The following is a 12,348-nucleotide window of genomic DNA, read 5'->3' on the forward strand; positions in this document are numbered from 1 at the left end:
GTAAACGGAGCGTAAAAGCAATAGAAAAGTAGTAAAGACATCCAAAAAAGCGGAAGTGTATTCATAAGTTTACCTCATAATCCACCAAACTTTAAGAAGTAAAAATTCAGAAAAAAAATCGAAATGGAAAGTATGGATTCAACTACTCATGTAGCACACATTATGAGGAGTTTTGATTAATCGATCCTACAGTTTCTAAATGCCGCCTAAAACCCACCGAAAACGTGAACCACCCTAATTGATAGTGGGAGATCCGGCTGATACCAACCCCTAAATATGCTATCCGCGCGACGACCGCCATGCGTCCGTAGGACGCCGATTGGGAAGCGTTCGATTTTGCAACACCGGGGATAGCCGGACGTCGCGAGTTCAGTTCAGTTCAGTTGTCTTTGGTCGGTTGACGGGGTAGCGCGCAATTTTTGAGAACTAACCGTGGTTTAGTTCCAGCGAGGCACGATTTTGGGATTATCCAGCCGTTAATTTCCACACTTTGAAGAGGGAGAAGTTAAAAGTTTTTTTTTCTTCGTTCTGTCCAAGGTGGAATCATTCGCGTTTTTGAAATCCCAACTGGAGCTGAATGAAACAGTCTGGTCCGGTGCACACAGAAGCTGTGAAGTGAATTTTGGGGGAAACTAACAGCTTGAAGAGAGCAGTGGAAAAAAATTACTTGTGTTTATGTGGAAACATTTGGGAATTGTTTGCCATCAGATGAATCGCGCATGAAGTTATTTGTTTTATCTGATACCGGTTTCCCGAGTGTGAGCTAATTGAAGCCAATTCACAACGGTTTTCGGCGAGTTATGAAAGGTGTCTTTGGGGTAGTTTCAGAAAAAAGGTGTCAAAGTAATAAAAATTGCGCATATCATTTTTTTTCCTGGGAAAAGTAGTTTGCTGGCAGAAACTACAAAGCAAAGTTTAGATACCCCGATCTCGTTCAAACAAGCCTTGTGGTTGAAGTGTTATTATTGGTTTGATATTAGCTGTCTCTGCTATTTGTTAAGTGAATTGGTTTCCGAGTGAGTCATTAGCAGAACCAGTTCCGTGCGAGACATTAAGACGGTGAAGACAAAAGTCTGCAATTGATGAGGTTGTTGGGCATATTGAGGTCTTGACAAGTTTAATGAACGAAATCTGACATCAAGGTCGAAGGCGAGTATCTGACCTGGCGAAGATCGTCCAAAAGCGAATGTCAAATAGTATGTAATCCAAGAAAATAAATTGAAAACAGGTTCAGCGATACCTAGTGACTACCTGTTTATATCAACCGGCAGTTAGAGCAACGTGTCTGTCGACTAAGCCATTCCCGCATCCGCTAGAAACTTCGAATCGTGTACTATAATTTGCGGTGTGAATTTCCAGAACAAAACAAACCGGGTAAGATATGTGAGCAACTAAATACTGAAACGGGTTGTCGAGCGTCGGGCTATGATAATTATGATGGCTATCGGGATTGGGGCGCGTGATGACCAGTTGACGTACGACTTTGGTGTACAGCTTTAGAATGTGTGTGGAATTAATTAGAATTTAACGTCCGAAAAATGCAATAGCTGTCTTTCAAAGTGTGATAACAAGTGCTTTACATCAACTGAAAAATCCAAAAAATGCATAGGTACTATTTTTTAAATTTAAATTATGATAGGCTGGGTGTGCCTAATTCAACTATATTTTGTCAGGGGTTTTTTTGTTATGACCAGAGTAAGCCAAATCTTCAAATGTTAGTCATTAAATTTTTTGGTAACTAAGTTGAACATTCTTTTATAAACTTGGTGAAAGTTTGAAATAATCATTTTGAGCTTTAATTTTCGAAAACTAATATGTTTTTCAAAGTGTGTCGATGTTCCTAATTTGGCACTATTTGTTCCTTATTGTTAACATATGTGTTCCTAATTATGGATATGTTAAGAAAACGTGTGACGGCGTACCCAATATTACATTATTTATACCTGATACTGAATATGGTTATGTTTCTCCTTAGTTTTATGAGAAAATTCTTAAAACTCACCATTTATTCTTAACTTTTACAAAATTTTTTGGAAAATGAACAGAGAAAACAGAACTGTGATTCGCCTATGCGGGTTCCAGCGGATAGAACAGGAAAATATTTTATTATTTGTAGTTACGATGTTTATATTTTCTATGTGGTTTCGAATGTAATTTCAAGAGCTGCGAAAAGTTTTATTTGGCAAGTTTGTTACATGTTTAATGATTGTTTTTTTTTCAAAAACGGAAATGATCTTGAGCGGAACTAATTGGCTCAATTCGACGCAATTCGGAAGAGTTGACCAAGCGGTATGGATAGGGGTTATATCCGAACGAATATTTTTTTAGTTCAGCGGATAGATCTTGGCTTCTGCTTTCTAATGATGATTTGTAGAATATTTTATAGTAAATCCTAATAACTCTAGAGCTGTTTTACTGAAGAAAGAATTCTAATCTTGAGTGAAACTAAAATATAATCTTCAGCGGAACCAATTTGTACTGTCAGCATCTTTAATAGCTATCATTCCAAATCTTTGTGTAACTGTGAACAATTCACAAATTTCATCTTTAAAGGTTTTTAAAATTCAAAAATTGATGTTTTTACGTAAATAACAAAAACTTAGCCATACAAAGTTGATCTCAAAATATCCGTTCAAATTTGTTTCTTACTTCAAAAAAGATATCCAATTTTCAATTTGATTCACTCCCAAGTAACACCGATAGTTTTATTTGACTCCTCGAGCCCCTTATAAAACCAAAACTTGATCTAGTAGCCTACTATTGGCGATTTGCAGCAAAATTATTGGACATGCAGAGCCAACTACTTCTCATTTACAGAACTAACAAAAGGGTGATGATATCTGATTTTTAACACATAAGTGAATACAAATCGTTTTCAAAATTGTGATTTTTTAGAAAACTATCAAGTTTCGGATAAAAATAATTGTTGGACTGCATAAGAAAACTTAAAATTTTAAACTTTTAATGTTTTTCTTTCACGCAGAAAAAATTTGTCACGTTCTTTTTATCAAAAACTTCTTTTTAGGTTTGAATTATGAATAAACCGAGTTTAGACCTGATATTATGAATAAATTTAAACAGAAGTTTATTAATGTTGGTTCCGAAGATTAGAATGTAGATAACAGAAGCAGTCATACCAGGTTGAAAAATGACCCAAAAATTAAAACAAGAAATAAGGCAAAAAGAGATTTGGTGTATTTTAAAGGGAATTCATATAAAATATGAACACAATTAATATCTTTAATCACAGAGTTGCGCTATTCTGAACTTTGATTTTATTATGATTTTTCTTAAATAAAAAAAATCCTCGAAAATTTTACAGAAAATTTCTGCTAAACAAAAATGTGCGTCACGTTTTGTAAGCAAGTTGTCTAGAGAAAAAAGAGATCAATGGAGAAAAGTTTTTCGACCTGCTCGTAATCTGCAAACCTCTAACATTTACACAACTACTTCCTCTTTCGACATTCTGTTTTTTTCCTAGGTTGACGAATTGGATCACGAGTTTGACCGGAACGATATTTGCTTTCTAGTGAGAACTTGATACTATAGATAAAAAATATGAATTCATTCTAAAACACTTGATAAAAATATTATCTTTTTTTTTTTAAATTTTTCCATCCATGATTTAAAATGTTCTGAACGGATTTCAGGGTAGATGCTATCCTTGTCGACTTCAATTTAAATAATTTATGTCTTTCCATTTTTTCAGTTTCGGTCTTGTTTTGCGAGTGCAATCGTCAGCTTTCCATTATAAACGATACGTTTTCTTTCATCTTCATTTCGATAGTGCATTTTTCCAAAGACCGGCACCTCTCCCAGATTAGCTTTCAATGCTGATGCAAGTTCCCACAAGATATTTCCTTCCGGGAACTAGAAAGTATCAGAGATTGGATAATAAAACCATGAGGGATTATGTAAATCACTTTTTCTTACCTTGTTCTCTAATCTTTTCTTATCAAACAATGCTTTAAACCGCAAAATTTTCAAATTTTCGGGTTTGTTTTGAAAAAATACTATGCGATATGACGTTTGAATCCATAACATCATCATTTTGATCGCAGTGCCATCTTAGAGTCGTTTTGAGCTGCAAATCGCCAATAAAATTTTAAATGTTACTTGGGCTGTATCTTATTTTGAAAAAATCGATTCTCTAAACTCAAATTTTAGTTATTTTATCACAAAAATTAAATTCGTGAGTATATTTGATTGATTATTTGAATGTGCGTGTGTAGGTTCATATTGCACCGAACAAATTTTGGAAGTAACGACAAAGTCAGTAACACAAAAGGAGATGCCTTAAGTTTAATATTTTTCAAAAAAAAAAAGTACATTGCTCCTAATCTAGGTGTTTTTTGAGAAAAAAAAATCTGTTTTTTTTTGTGATTTGAACCAATTTTTTGATGGATCTCTGTGATGCTAACTCCTTTAAATTCGTTGAAAAATCATGATAAATTGGGTCTTTTTTATGTTTTAGTTGGGAAAAATCAGTTTACATTGAAAATCTTATCATACTTTTCGAATTCAAAGTAAGAATCCTAAATTTTATGTTGAACAAAAAAAATCTATGGAAATCAAATCGAAATTCAAAAGTTTGGTGAAATCTGTGAATATTTCAAAATTCTGTGTTCTGTGACACATATTCTGTGATAAATTTTTTCTCAAAATTGGGTACAATCGCATATTTTTCTGTGATTTCGGCAACCTTGCTCTAAACTACTCATTCATAGAATGAATTTTATGATACATTTCAGTTTCTTAAGAATCACGATACAATTTATTTATATTAAAAAATTATGGAAACATTAAGTATTTAGCTCAATTGATAAAACAATTATTTCCCAAACCGATTTCCTTGAGTTCGAGCTCAAGTGTAAACATCACAAACAAGGGAATCGGATAGGTTTTCAATACCAGGCTAACAATTGAATCGTTATCTATATATATAAAAATGAATTTCTGTCTGTCTGTCTGTCTGTCTGTCTGTTCCCTATAGACTCGAAAACTACTGAACCGATTTGCGTGAAACTTGGCAGGTGGGGGTATTGGAGGCCGGGGAAGGTTCCTATTATGGTTTGAGTCCCCTCCCTCTCTCAATAAGGGAGGGAGGGGCCTCCCAAACAAAAGACAATTTTTTGCATAACTCGAGCACCCATCAAGCAAATGGTATCAAAATGTGCATGGGGTGGTATTCGAGTACGAAAAATATTCCTATGAATATTAGGTACCCCTCCCTCCTCTCAGTGGGGTGATAAGAAGGGGGGAGGGGCTACCTTACAATTTTTCATATAACTCGAAAACTAATCAAGATATTGGAACCAAATTTGGCACGGGAAGGTATTGGGATACGAAAAATATTTCAATGATTATTTGAGACCCTTCCCCCTTTTTTGTAGAAAGGGGCAGAGGGCCTCTTTCATATTTTTTTACATAACTCAAAAACAAATAAAGCAAATGGAACCAAATTTGGCATGGGAGGGTATTTGGATATGAAAAATATTTTAATGATTATTTGAGACCCATCCCTCTTTCCAGTAGGGAGAAATAAACAAGGGAGGGGCCTCTTTTATAATTTTTTACACAACTCAAAACTAATTAAGCAAATGGAACCAAATTTGGCATGGGCGGGTATTTGGGAACGTGACATGTTCTAATGATTGTTTGAGAAGCCTTCTTTCTTCCAGTGGGGAGAAAGGAAAGAGGGAGGGGAGTTTACATACAATTTTTACATCATAACTAAAAACTACAACAGCAAATGGAACCAAATTTGGCATGGAACCATATTTGGGTACGAGATGTGCTTTTATGAATATTTGGTATCCCTCACTCCTTCAAAGAGGTGAATAAAAAGGGGGAGGAAAGGTCTCCCTTACAATTTTCAGTATAACTGGATAGTTGATCGAGCAAATTTAACCATATTTGGCATATGAGGGAATTTGGATTCGAGAAATGTTTCTGTCATAAATTGAAGTCCCACCTTTTTTCAGCGGAAAGATATTAAAAGGGATGGGGGAGCTTCCATGTAATTTTTTTGCATAACTCGAGAATTTATCGAGCAAATGAAACCAAATTTGGCATCAAAAAGTTTTTGAGTACGAAAAATACTTTTTCTATGTGAAACAATTCCTTTCTTGCAGTAAGATGATAGAATTGGGAATATAGGAAGGGAAGAGGAGGCTTACATTTAACTCTTTTTTTACAAAATCCGAGAAATGGACAAAACTTAACATGAAAAATCGTTTTGGTATGATTCTATGATTATCTGACACACCATCCTCCTTTCAGTGAGTAGGTACATAGGAGGAGGGAGGTGAGCCCAATACAATTGTGTTAGCATAAGTACTCAATTTATGCTAACGAAGCCAACAAATGGAAACAAATATGGCATGGAAAGGTACTTGGTTACGAGATATCTTTTTACGATTGTTATAGATCCTTACGCTTTACAGTGTAGAGAGGGGAAGAAAGGAGGAGGGTCCATATAAATTTTTGTTGTAAAGCTTAAAAACTTATTAACCAATGGAACTATATTTGATATAAGAGGAGTTTTGGGAACAAAAAAATTAGGTATGATAATTAAAAATCACGACCTGCATTCAGCAGGGGGTGAAGGTAAGAACAGGGGAGGGGCTCTCTAATCAGTTTTTCAGCATAAATCCAGAACATATAAAAAAACAACCATATTTTATAAGTTAGATGCTTTGCGATTAATTTGAGACCGTCTAGACAGCTTCAAATTTTCAGATCTTTAACACAAATTTATAGAGCGAGATTTTGAATATTCGTTTAAATTATCTTTGTGTTGAAATTCGAAACTCCTGCTGCAGCTCTCATTTTATAGCGATTGCTTATAAATTATGTTATAATTTGATTTAAATTAATGCCAAAAAAAAATATAAATTTGAATAATTTCTGAAAATATCATTTAATTTTGAAAGGTGTAGCAAAGCACAACGGGTCAGCTAGTGAATTATAAAATAGCTAACCCGGTGTGCCTTGCTACATATTGTAGAACTGAAGGAATTTGTGTTAAAAATAATTTGAATTTTGCTTATTGGAATATCGTTTTTATTGTAATTTCAACAGCAAGAACAACCTCTTTAAACGAAAGCTGCTTCTAAAAGTTCGAAAAGTAATGGCAATGAAGATTGATTCTTTTTCTGAAATAACGATTTTACTTTATTGGCTTCATAAGTTCTCGAATTATGCCAAAAAATATGTACCTAGTTGACCTAGTGAAAGTTAAAGGTCACAGGACGTGACAGAAAGCCTTCCTCCTCCTGACCGTCGTCCGTCTGAAAGAAAGAATCGAAAAACATTTCTTGTACCCCAAAAAATTAAACATTTTGTGTGCCTGGTTTGCTACGAAATGACACCAATTTTTTGGTTCTATTCGAACTTAATTTTACATCTTTTCTGTCCCTAAAGCTGATATAATAAGAAAAATACAAAGGTGTTGCATACATTCAGGGGTAAAACTTACGTGTGGGACATAAAGCATAAGGCAGCGTGCCTAGCGATTTATTTTGGAAGCTAGTAGTTCCGCTCAAGATAGGGTTACCATATCCTTCAACGCCAAAAAGAGTACTTTGAAATAATATTTCAAAATGTTAAGGAGAAACGGGAGAATCCAGGAAATTTAAGGCCATTCAATTAGTGACAATTAGATGCAAGTAATGAGCCTTACCTGGCTATAATGATTTTTCAAAAAAAAAAAAACCTAAATTTTCTTGCAGATTTTTAGTGAAAAGTCAAATATTGATTGGATTATTCGAAGAGATGAGATCAGAACATCGCAAACATGAAAAAATGTTGCATTTCAATAGGAGTTCAAATTGCTGTTGTGCTCTTTGCCAACTGTTTGAGCGCTGATTGCATATTCAAAGGCGCTCATGGCCTGCACAGTTTATTTCGACGCCTGGGAGAAGCTTTCTTAAAAGCGATTTTAAAACTTACGAAGTTGTTGTATTTTACTGATAGAAAAGTACTGCTGATGAAATAACAAACTTGTTTTTAAACGAATTTTTTTTTTATTCAAATCGATTTGTGATGCTTTCTTGGAAAACTCACCAAAGTAGGGAAATCTGAAGTACCGTGCAAGTGTTGCATTTCTATCGGACTTCTTGTACATGTAATGCACAACTTTAGAACTTCGTTTCTCTGATAAAATGTCTTTGAACAAAAAAGAGTACATTCGGCAAGATTTCACAAAAAGAAGAGTACGCCCATTTCTCGATCAAAAAAGAGTACATGTACTCTTAAAAGAGTACGTATGGTAACCCTAGCTCAAGATCAAAGATGGTTCCACTCAATATCATATTTTACTTTTAAAAACTACGCTATTAGTTGATATTTTGATGGAAATTCTCATACAAAAACCCGAATAAGAATAAGAATTTTTTTACCATTTTAGTCATTAAGAATCAGTTTATAACGGTCAAGGGTTACAAAAATTGACGTTCAAAGTCAGCATAGATTGGTGAAAATTTCAGCTGAAATGCGTGTGTTTTTAAAGCTTCTAATAACATTATTTCATTTAATTAATTTTAGCAAAAATGACAAAGCTTGTATGAGAAGATCTTTAAAAAGTGTTTTTTCAACATTTCGATAAGATTCATAAAAAATCATTGCCTAGATCTTAGGAAAAGTAAATGGTTCCGCTCAAGATCGTTTACCCTAGATCATTTGCTTGGATAAAAGACCTTAGAGTAGTTTTCTATCGCGTAAAAGTTTCTCGGATTAGTCTTCGAATTGAGGACAAATGGAGATGCTTTGACTACCATCGCTCATTATATGTGGCGAATTTTGATTTTCCTGGTTTGTAGTAGACTCCATGAAGCGTTCATGTGGTTTTTCCAGTAATAATTAGAAGATCGATAATGTCAAGATGCCCTTATTCGAGCAGTTTTTCAACTGAACTTCGTGTTGTTTAATCTGATAGAGAAGCAGCAGGCTATTTGCGCCTTTTGAGTAGAATCTGTAGATGTTATCGAAGATTTAAACAATTTGTGTATATAAACTAAATACACATGAGCAGACATCTGTTTTCTATTCTTAATGATTTAACCTCAAATTGTGCGAGCTTTATGAGCTTATCGATACTTTTAGAGATAAATCTTTCTTTTGCAAGATTTTCGTGAAATTTTATTGAAAACGCAAGAAACTGATATTTTTTCTACGACAAAGCTGTAAGTTAGGGTTGCCATATTTTTAAATCAGATCATGGCTCTGAAAAATTTTATCATATCTGTTTTGTGATCAATAAGTCTCATTTGAGATGTTGATTAGAGCTTGGATTCAAAATTTAATTGATAACAAACATGATTGGCTTTACAAATTGTCTAATTTTACTCTCTAATCATTACTAAATCTTCGTAAAAATCTTAAATTTGTTGTACTATTGATGTAGAACATGGGTGGCCAAACGAGGGCCCGCGGGCCACATGTGGCCCTCGGCTGTCTTTTTGTGGCCCGTGAAGCTTTTTGCAGAATGACCACATTCTGACCTTAGTTCTATTTAAGAATTGAGGTTTCTGATGGTTTCTGTACCATTTTGAGATGAAGTTTATCATAATTTGTATCGAAACAAAAGTCGGATAAAAACTCGCTCCCATTTGTTTTTCGGTGTCTTTAGGGTCACCAAGAAACAGTGTAAAATTTGAGATGATTTGGTTGATTCCCGATAAGCGCAACGCATTTGAATTTTGTATGGAAACGTGTATGGAAGAAAACATTTTCGCGTATTAAACGATCCAGAAAATTCAAATTAGCTTAAAATGAAGTTTGTCTTTTATTAATTTTTTTGCATATTCTTAAGCTTCATTTTTGCAAACATGAGAAGAAGGTAAGTCTTTGATGAAAAGAGTTATAACCATTTCAAAATGAAAATCTGCTTTGAATAAAAATGAATATTATCAAAAATGACTGGTATTGCTGGTTAGAACTTTCACAAATTTCAAGAAATGTTTTCATCAAGGTTAAATAAATTAAGAAATTTATTGGCTTTGCAAAGCAGTGTTAGAAGTTTTTTTTTGTTTCCACTTTACGGTTAAACAGCTTTTAAATGAGCAGCCGAAAACGTTAAAATTAAAAAACTTATATTTAAATCATGTTTTTTGGTGGTTTTGATGTTATGAATATCTCTTCTGAGATAAAAGTTAGGTTCAAGGTTTGTTTACATTAAATGTACTGCTATACTCAAGGAATATTTTAAATCCAAAAACATATTTGTGAAATCTTTCTGTACATTTTTGATGATTTTTAATGATAGTTTTGGTTATAACATACAAATTTCAATACAAAATTAAACTCGTTGCGCTAGTTCAGGACTGATTCCAAAATTTTCGGATCGCTTCCAAAATTTTTCCTGCTATTTGTGGCAATAAAAAAAACAAAAAAGTATAGGAGCTGTAAAAATGTATAAATTTGAAATTTTCATACAAAGCTTGCAGCGATCTAAAGGACAGTACTTCCGAGTAACAGATATGTATTGCGATGATTTTCCCTTATTTAATTACCTCATACCATTATTCTAAAAGCGATGAGAGCTGCTAAATAGGTGCATGACACTAGTTTGAATTTTGACTGTTTTTAAAAGCTTCATGTGGAAAATTATATGATATTTTCAAAAACACAATTCTGTAAAATTTAGCAGGAAGTCATAGCGAATTTCAAAACACATTTATATGCAAATGAAACAATTTAATTGTCGAAGTTTAGTATTTTGCTGTTAATATCCTGAAAAAATATTACAATGACATGACATGACAAACCGCGCAGCGTGTCTTAAGATCTACATCCAATTTTTAATTTGCCTATTCCTTCAGACAAACCAATTTAACAATTTGTGCAGCTTATTTATGATATTTCACATAGATTTCAACTACTAACTTTTTTTTAAAGTATTTCATTTCCTCTTCAACTTTTTAAAATCCCTTTGGATAGTGTCAAATAAAAAAACATCTTTGCATGTTTCTTTAGCCGATTACTTTCAGAAAGTCCGATTTTATAGTACGCATAACATTTAAAACTGCGGTTTGAATTGTTGAAGTTAGTTCAGATTTGAAACTATCATTGATGGTGGTCAGATTAAATTTTGAATTAGTAATTTTAAAATAAGTTTCTGAACAACTCGGTTTGTGAAACAATAACTATAACTATAAACATTCATGATTTATCAATTCTTGATCATCAATTTACATATTTTGAAAAATTGAAAGATCAAATTTCAATGTATTTCGAAATTTCTACACTATCAGACATTTCTGCAACGAATTGACTCAACAGAAGTTCAAACCTTGAATTGAATACCTTGAATTGAATACCTTGAATTTGACATAACTATTTCTCCATCCATTTAACAATATATAACAATATATTTGCTATTTTAGTCGTAGAATGTTTCTTATTAAGTAATGAAAATAGTGATTTGATCTGAGAAACGAGCTCTCAATAATTTTTCGATTTATTTTTTAAATCAATTCAAGTAGAAACTTTTACCGAATCTCATTAATCTGTCTGTCTGTCTGTCTTTACATAACTATGTATTTTCTGAAGAAAACTATTGTAAACAAAAATTAATTTATTATATCATCATTAAAAATCACTTATTTATTTATTTGCTTTGAATATTTAAAAACTATATGGTGTGGCCCACCAGCTCATCTCATCCACAAAATTTGGCCCGCCCGTTGAAAACTTTGGCCACCCATGATGTAGAACTTAATAAAAAACCCAACTTTCTGTTTTGAGCTTTTGAACATTTTACATCAATAGTTGTCTAAACCAGATGATTTTTTTTCTTCAAATTTTCAGTTTATATATTTATACAACTCTTTCATGCCTTGTGTTCAAAGCGTATAACCCTCAAAGTGCATTGATTTAATTTGTTGTTTTGTCGACCATTTCGTTTAACTCGATAGGCACATACAGGATCACTTTCTCCTACTGTAGTAATTTTAGCATCATGATTTGTTATTTCAAAATCAAACCGTTTCACTCGCTGACAATTGGTTCAATAAGATCTTCATATAGATAACAGAGAATAAGTTCAAATCGATTTAGTGCATAACGATTTTCTTCGAACATTTGTTCAATGCTCATGCCCATCAACATGAATATGGATAAGTTTTTCTTTCCGAATAGTCACATGGCTTTTACTAAAAGCTTCTTTAAAATCAGTTGTTGGCCATGGTTTCTTCAAGCTGGGAAGTTTCAGGTCTTTTTCCAGGACTACTTCAGGTTTCTTATATAGTGTTTTATAACACCTTTCATCGATATATTCTCGACATATGTAGATATAGCTTTGAAATACACTAAATGTTTCAACTTAATTTATTAAACAGTTCGTTT

General features: G+C 33.2%; 1 protein-coding gene across 4 annotated transcripts in view; it reads left to right on the top strand.

Annotated features, from left to right (window-relative positions):
• The first annotated feature begins 369 nt into the window (after positions 1–369).
• Positions 370–12,348, top strand: part of LOC129753761 (G-protein coupled receptor Mth2-like) — a 143,719-nt gene continuing 131,740 nt past the window's right edge. For all 4 annotated transcript variants that reach the window (XR_008738955.1, XR_008738954.1, XR_008738956.1 and 1 more), the window contains exon 1: positions 370–1,374. The gene's annotated coding sequence lies outside the window, so the exon portion shown is untranslated. The remainder of the gene's footprint in view (positions 1,375–12,348) is intronic.

This window comes from Uranotaenia lowii, chromosome 3, assembly GCF_029784155.1.
Source record: "Uranotaenia lowii strain MFRU-FL chromosome 3, ASM2978415v1, whole genome shotgun sequence".
Taxonomy (NCBI): domain Eukaryota; kingdom Metazoa; phylum Arthropoda; class Insecta; order Diptera; family Culicidae; genus Uranotaenia; species Uranotaenia lowii.